Raw genomic sequence first — 7696 nt, 5'->3', positions numbered from 1 at the left:
TACAGCATTTGGAACCTTTAGCGTGAATGTTACTGACTTATGTTCACCAGTTGTCCACGATTCCTGCACTCTCCAGTGAAAGATCCTGTGGCTCATCAACGAGTTTGCTATAGTGGCATCTATCCAAGATATCCGCCCCTTAGACTCATATGTTGGTGGTTCAGTGACCTTGTTTTGGACAGTGAGATCATGGGTAGCCATAAGCAGTTCAAGGACTTCACCATCTGCGCTGGTGCCTCTTGGGCTCCAGAGCGATGATTCAGCATTAAAGTCAGCACCTACTACCATCCGCTTTCCTTTGAGTTTTCTAAGCACTTTGTCCAGATGAGCAAGGTGCACCTCTCTGTCATCGCCGTATTTAAAATAGCAGCTGACAACATAAAATGAGAGTCCAGGAGCGGTGATTTCAGTGACTATGCAGCTTTGATTGCTTAGCTGAGGAACATAAAGAGCACTATAAAGTGGATTTGTTACAACAACGGCAGCCCAAGGCTCCATGGAACGGGTGGCCATCACCGTGTTGGAGCCGAAACCAGTACATTTCCATAACTTTCCTAGCTTACTCTTGGCAGGTTCCTGCAGAAGAAGTATGTCCAATCTTTTAGTAGAGATGAGCTGCCTCACTTCACCGGTTACCTTATTGGATCTACCTATATTCAACTGCAGAACATTGACCCTGAGAAGCTGACCTGACTTGAGGTTACTTCCGAACACTGGTGGTTCTTGGTCTTTTTCATCAGGATTTTTAATTTCGATAGTTAATTCATTTCGAGAATCCTGAGAGGACGTGATGGTTTGAGGCAGTGCATCACACCTCTTCAGAATTATGCGAACCTCACTTAGGCGATTCGCTATGAACATTTCCGACCGTTCATTGCCCTCGTTTGTCCCGCGACCACCACTCCTGGGAGTAGGCGTTGTGCTGAGAGTTTGAGAGGGCATTGGGAGGCTGCACATTGCCCGCGTATTGCTTTCAAATTTTTGTCGCTTGGGGTGATCAAGGTCCCTTTGCGGTTCTGTACTTTCAACTATAGCTTTCCTTTTGTTGCTTACACATTTCCTTTTTCCTTCTCTTCTTTCTTTTGCTTTTGCTTTTGCTTTCATTACTTATTTGGGTGTATCATCCATTTCTTGCTCCATCCGGACACCGTAGCATCCATGGATGGACTTTCTGTTTGTTACATAATCGTGAGAAATAATCAACACGAACTAGCGGCCCAGGCTCCCAGTGGGTCATTCATTTTCTCACCGTCCGTGTAAGCTTAAAATTCTGAGAAGTTAACAGAGTCTTCACCTCGCAGCCGGGCAGTAAAGCCAAGCCCCGGGTCTCCGTTAATGCAACGTTCCTGCACTCACGCCCTAGTGCAAGTCGTTGAAGCATCAAGTTCGATTACCGTATTCAGAGAAGATGGCGCTCGTCTTCCCTGGCTCGGGGTCACTCGGGCTTGCCACACCCGTGTTGTCATTTTTGATGACGGCCCCCTGAGGATTCTGAAGCGAGGACGCTTGTTCCCAAGCCGGCTCGTCCAGGGATAACCACTTCACTTTGCCATTAGTCAATCAATTCTTACAACATCACCTTAACTTGGTAAAGCTAGTCCTGATTTCGCCGCCGTTGCGAGTTCCTTCACTATTGGGACTCGCGGCGTTACCATTCAGCGTCACGTGGAGACATCAGGTTAGGCACTTACCAAAGCTACAACGTAGAACACGCTTCGCAGTGGTTTCGCTAAATCGCAGATAGGGACAGAAGGGTGTCGACGCACGTAGAAGTGCACAGCTGTGTTCTCCATTCGATGGCTGAAGCTGCTCCCCTTTCCCGGCCGTTTGCACACCATAAGGGGCTCACAACCTCTTGCTAGTACTAGAGGAATCTAGGAAGCACAACCACCTGCTATTAACGAAACCCGCCAAGGGTCCGACTTGGAAAAATTGAAGCGCTCGTTGGGTCGTGTCGAGCGCATCCTCATGCCGACCGAAGATATATTTTATCAGCCCGCATGAGTGGTGAGCTCGGGTACCGAGGCGGACGCTTTAGTCACGATCGTCAGCCGCCCCAACTCTTAATTGGTCATTCCAGATCCAACCGTTCGGAGACGGCCTTTACAACGATCGTGTCCACGGGGCACCAGCACGGAGGCGCGTCCGCTTGTTCCCGCCTGAAACAACGCAATTAGCTGTGATACGGGCAGGGGCACAACTCCCTGACGGCTTTGCCCTATGAGCCGTTCACACCCAGCTTTCAAGCTTTTTGTTTGTATTTGCTACTATAGTTTACTCATTTACAGAGTTTTTGTCCTTCACTATATTTTTGCAGTGTTCTGAGAAGGCTTTGAAGACTTCTGGGCTTGACACGAAGAACTTATTGTTCACAGGCCAAGATCTCAGCCCCGTCTCCTTCATGAACTGCGTTCGGCTTTCGAGTGTTCTAGGACATTTTGAGAGACGATGCTCCGTGGTATCCGATTCACCACAGGCACAGGTACTGTTTTCCTTTAAGCTGAACCGGGTTAGATTCGTGCCAAAGTTACCGTGTCCTGTTAGTACCTGCATACAAGCGTGGCTCGGCTCAAACCATTTGGAGTTGATCCTTGTTTTGACATCTTTTAAGAATGAGTAAGTCACACGTCCCCTTGTTGAGCTATCCCACCTTTCCTGCCATATGGTCATGGCTTCCTCCCTTATATCCTTCTCGCTTATGTTATCAACCTCAATATTTCTGAGATTTCCTATGGAAACAGGTTTCCCTTTTCTCAGATTATATAAGGCGATTCTGCTTTCAAGGAGAATGTCAACAGGGAGAGTGCCCGTGATTACACATAGCGCATCCGTTGATGTTGTTTTATAAGCATGGGTCGCTGCAACCAAGGTAGTGTGCTGCGCACTGGCGAGTTTTCGAATGTCATGCACCGTGCATTTGTCCGCCCAAGCAGCTGCCGCGTAGGCAACCGTAGGGGCGAACACAGCTTGGTGAATGCGCATGCAAGCTGGAAGCTTGAGCCCCCATGTACAATTTGCAAGCCTCCTTAGCTTTTGAAAAAGCGGTGTCACTTTGTCTCTTAGATATGAGCAGTGGGAGCCAAAGCTCATCCCCTGATCAATCATGACTCCCAGGTATCTGACAGTTTTCTTAACTTTCAAACTTTTGCCTCTGATCTTGATAATCGGCGTCCGCAACAGTGGGGTCGCCTTTCTCTTTTTAGATTTCCTTGGCCTGTCAGGCTTGGGTTTTCCGCTATGATCAGTCTTTTCGAATTCATTGACTTTGAGATAGATGCCTTCGGTCTTACTTTCAGAGATCTCGAGTTTTACTCTTTCGCTCCATCCGAGGACCTCATCCACGACCTCTTGGCCTCTCTTTTCGATTTCCTTTCGTGAGTTCCCTCCTATTATCGTGATGAGATCATCAGCATAGGCTAGGAACTCTACGTCGGGTTTATTTTCCAAGGTTTCTAGCAGCGAGTTAAATGCCAAATTCCAGAAACACGGTCCGAGGACTGAGCCCTGGGGGCACTCCTTTGATGCTATTTTCGAAGCGGACTGATCGGCCCATTCAAGGCAGACTTGCCTGTTTTCGAAATAACTTGCTATAAGCTGATACATGTTCTTGGAGCAGCCTTTTGCTTTCAATGCTGCAAGAACTGCCGAGTGTTGCACGTTGTCAAACGCACCCTTGATATCAAAGAGAATACCAAAAGTATAGCGGCTGTTTGATTCTCTAACCAAGCGTCTAGGTTCTACTATGGCATCTTCCGTTGACCTACGAGGGGTGAAACCATACTGGTAATTTGAGATACCTTCAGGGTTCAGTATTTCGTTGCTAAGTCTTGCAGCGATGAGCTTTTCCAAAAGTTTACCAGCCACAGGAAGAAGACTAATCAGGCGGTATGAGCGTGGGTCTGCAAGGTCTTTATCAAAGCTTTTGAGTAGAATCACAAGCAACCCATTTTTCCAGACCTGGGGAAAGTATCCTTTGCTCAGGCATGCGTTCATTAGATCCAAGAATCGTCCCTCGAGTAGCTTCACTGCTCGTTTGACAGCTTGCACCTCCAGGAGATCGAATCCTGGTGCCTTTCCGTTCCTCAACCCTCTGGCAGCAACCTTGAGCTCCAGAGCAGAGAAAGCATGGGAGTCTTCCGTTTCCGGCAAAACACCCGCCTCTCTCCTCATTTCACTGAGTTCTGGAGAGTCGTCAGTTTTGTTGTCGTCCGGGACGTGAGTGTTCAACAGGGTATCAGCTGTATCAGTCATTGACAATGTGAAATTGTCCTCGTTTGTTAGCGCGCTAAATGCTGATCGAGGTGCGGTTTTATTTGCCATATTTTGATATACGTGGCCAAAGATATCGTCATTGCCGACAGTCGTGACGAAATTCTGCCAGCTCTCTTTCTTTGCAAAGTAAATCATTCTTTTATATTCCTTTCTTAGAGCGTTGTACTCATACACCAAGACAGGGTCATGGTATTGTTTTAACAACTTATATGTTTTTATCAGCTTCTTTTTAGCTAACGCTAACTCCTCACTCCACCACGGATTTTTACTTCTCTGACGACCTCTCTTTGGTATTGATAGTTTGCAAGCATCGTACATGATTTTGTTCAACGCTTTGGCATATTTTTCTATTTCATCAGTCCTATTCAGCTCAAGACTGTCCAGTCTCTCAGTTGAGAGCTTGCTGAGTTCTCTTTCAAACATTTCCCAGTCCGCTTTGTCAAGGTTGAACCTTATCCTAGGAGAAGCCATGCTCACAGCATTTGGAACCTTTAGCGTGAATGTTACTGACTTATGTTCACCAGTTGTCCACGATTCCTGCACTCTCCAGTGAAAGATCCTGTGGCTCATCAACGAGTTTGCTATAGTGGCATCTATCCAAGATATCCGCCCCTTAGACTCATATGTTGGTGGTTCAGTGACCTTGTTTTGGACAGTGAGATCATGGGTAGCCATAAGCAGTTCAAGGACTTCACCATCTGCGTTGGTGCCTCTTGGGCTCCAGAGCGATGATTCAGCGTTAAAGTCAGCACCTACTACCATCCGCTTTCCTTTGAGTTTTCTAAGCACTTTGTCCAGATGAGCAAGGTGCACCTCTCTGTCATCGCCGTATTTAAAATAGCAGCTGACAACATAAAATGAGAGTCCAGGAGCGGTGATTTCAGCGACTATGCAGCTTTGATTGCTTAGCTGAGGAACATAAAGAGCACTATAAAGTGGATTTGTTACAACAACGGCAGCCCAAGGCTCCATGGAACGGGTGGCCATCACCGTGTTGGAGCCGAAACCAGTACATTTCCATAACTTTCCTAGCTTACTCTTGGCAAGTTCCTGCAGAAAAAGTATGTCCAATCTTTTGGTAGAGATGAGCTGCCTCTCTTCACGGGTTACCTTATTGGATTTACCTACATTCAACTGCAGAACATTGACCCTGAGAAGCTGACCTGACTTGAGGTTACTTCCGAACACTGGTGGTTCTTGGTCTTTTTCATCAGGATTTTTAATTTCGATAGTTAATTCATTTCGAGGATCCTGAGAGGACGTGATGGTTTGAGGCAGTGCATCACACCTCTTCAGGATTATGCGAACCTCACTTAGGCGATTCGCTATGAACATTTCCGACCGTTCATTGCCCTCGTTTGTCCCGCGACCAACACTCCTGGGAGTAGGCGTTGTGCTGAGAGTTTGAGAGGGCATTGGGAGGCTGCACATTGCCCGCGTATTGCTTTCAAATTTTTGTCGCTTGGGGTGATCAAAGTCCCTTTGCAATTCTGTACTTTTAACTATAGCTTTCCTTTTAATGCTTACACATTTCCTTTTTCCTTCTCTTCTTTCTTTTGCTTTTGCTTTTGCTTTCATTACTTATTTGGGTGTATCATCCATTTCTTGCTCCATCCGGACACCGTAGCATCCATGGATGGACTTTCTGTTTGTTACATAATCGTGAGAAATAATCAACACGAACTAGCGGCCCAGGCTCCCAGTGGGTCATTCATTTTCTCACCGTCCGTGTAAGCTTAAAATTCTGAGAAGTTAACAGAGTCTTCACCTCGCAGCCGGGCAATAAAGCCATGCCCCGGGTCTTTGTTGATGCAACGTTCCTGCACTCACGCCCTAGTGCAAGTCGTTAAAGCATCAAGTTCGATTACCGTATTCAGAGGAGATGGCGCTCGTCTCCCCTGGCTCGGGGTCACTCGGGCTTGCCACACCCGTGTCGTCATTTTTGATGACGGCCCCCTGAGGATTCTGGAACGAGGACGCTTGTTCCCAAGCCGGCTCGTCCAGGAATAACCACTTCACTTTACCTTTAGTCAATCAATTCTTTTAACATCACCTTAACTTGGTAAAGCTAATCCTGATTTTGCCGCCATTGCGAGTCCCTTCACTGTTGGGACTCGCGGCGTTACCATTCAGCGTCGCGCGGAGACATCAGGTTAGGCACTTACCAAAGCTACAACGTAGAACACGCTTCGCAGTGGCTTCGCTAAATCGCAGATAGGGACATTTGATTGTTGCGCTCACATGATGAGTTTGTGGCAGCGGTACCTAGGAGCGTCCTCCCATACCCGCTATATATCATGCGACTTATCGAAACCAACGCCAGATCAGTACGAGGCTGGAAAAATCCCCCGATGAAAAATAGATGTTGATGGTAAGTCTCAATCGGAGTAGGCTCTCCCTGTTATCGTAGGGAACCGACCACTCAGCCGCCTTGGTGCCACTTAACTTAGTGTCGCCGAGTCGTTGCCCGCGAGGAACCACGTGGAGGTGGGTCGGCGGCTGCAAGCAGCACAAGCCTTTTCAGTCTTTCTTCTCTATCTCTTATTTCTAAAACATTTAGTGTAGATGGGACAGCACTGGTGTATGTGTGACAGTACAATTACGCATAAATAAGTTACTGAAATAAGTTAACATATATATTTACAACACGCTTATACTCTAATAATACTGATCGTCTGATAAAGCTTCTTTCTTCTTCCGTCCTCTTGAATCTTTTTTCTTCCTTTCTTTCTTCCTCCTTCATCTTCTTTCTTGAACTTCTATTTTCTGCCACATGCTGACCCACTTTATCCGCCTCCTCCCTCCCGCTCCTTTCTTTCCAAGATTCCTACACAGAACACCTCGAACTTTTTATAGGCCTCTGCAGTTTCGACACACAACTCTTCTAGGCTTTTACCCTGTCTTATTATCTGACGCACCTCTCTTGTCTCTTCGTCATATTCTTGACATTCTTTAAGTAGGTGAATGCTCGTCTCTTCTGCACCGCACCTACAGTACGGGTTCTCCACTAAATCCAGACTATGCAATTTGGCAGCAAAATTTCCGTGACCTGTGAGGAACTGTGATGTTCTATAATCTGGTCTTATCCATTTCATTTCGAGTCTCTTTTTAACGTCTGGTAGGAAAGCACGCGTGACAGTCCCCTTCAGGGTTAGGTCCCATCTTCGTTGCCATGTTTTCATGCTTATATCATGCAGCTCAGCTTTCGCCTTTACCGCATCCATGTGTCCATCGAAGTTCAAGTTATCAAGAATGAATGGAATTTTCTTTCTTACTTTATACTTGTAGTGTCGTTCCTTAGCCTCAATATCCAGTGGTTTCTGCCCAGCTAGCACCTGGAGAGCAGGCGTTGAGGTGGTTCTGTAAGCTCTAGTTACCGCGATCAGGGCATGTCTTTGTATTCGTTGCAGCTTCTCCACTGCTG

The sequence above is a fragment of the Copidosoma floridanum genome, unplaced genomic scaffold (genome assembly GCF_036245765.1).
Source record: "Copidosoma floridanum isolate Cflo_tuat_1 unplaced genomic scaffold, Cflo_Japanese_pri ptg000002l, whole genome shotgun sequence".
Classification (NCBI taxonomy): domain Eukaryota; kingdom Metazoa; phylum Arthropoda; class Insecta; order Hymenoptera; family Encyrtidae; genus Copidosoma; species Copidosoma floridanum.
This window is presented reverse-complemented; position numbering follows the sequence as displayed.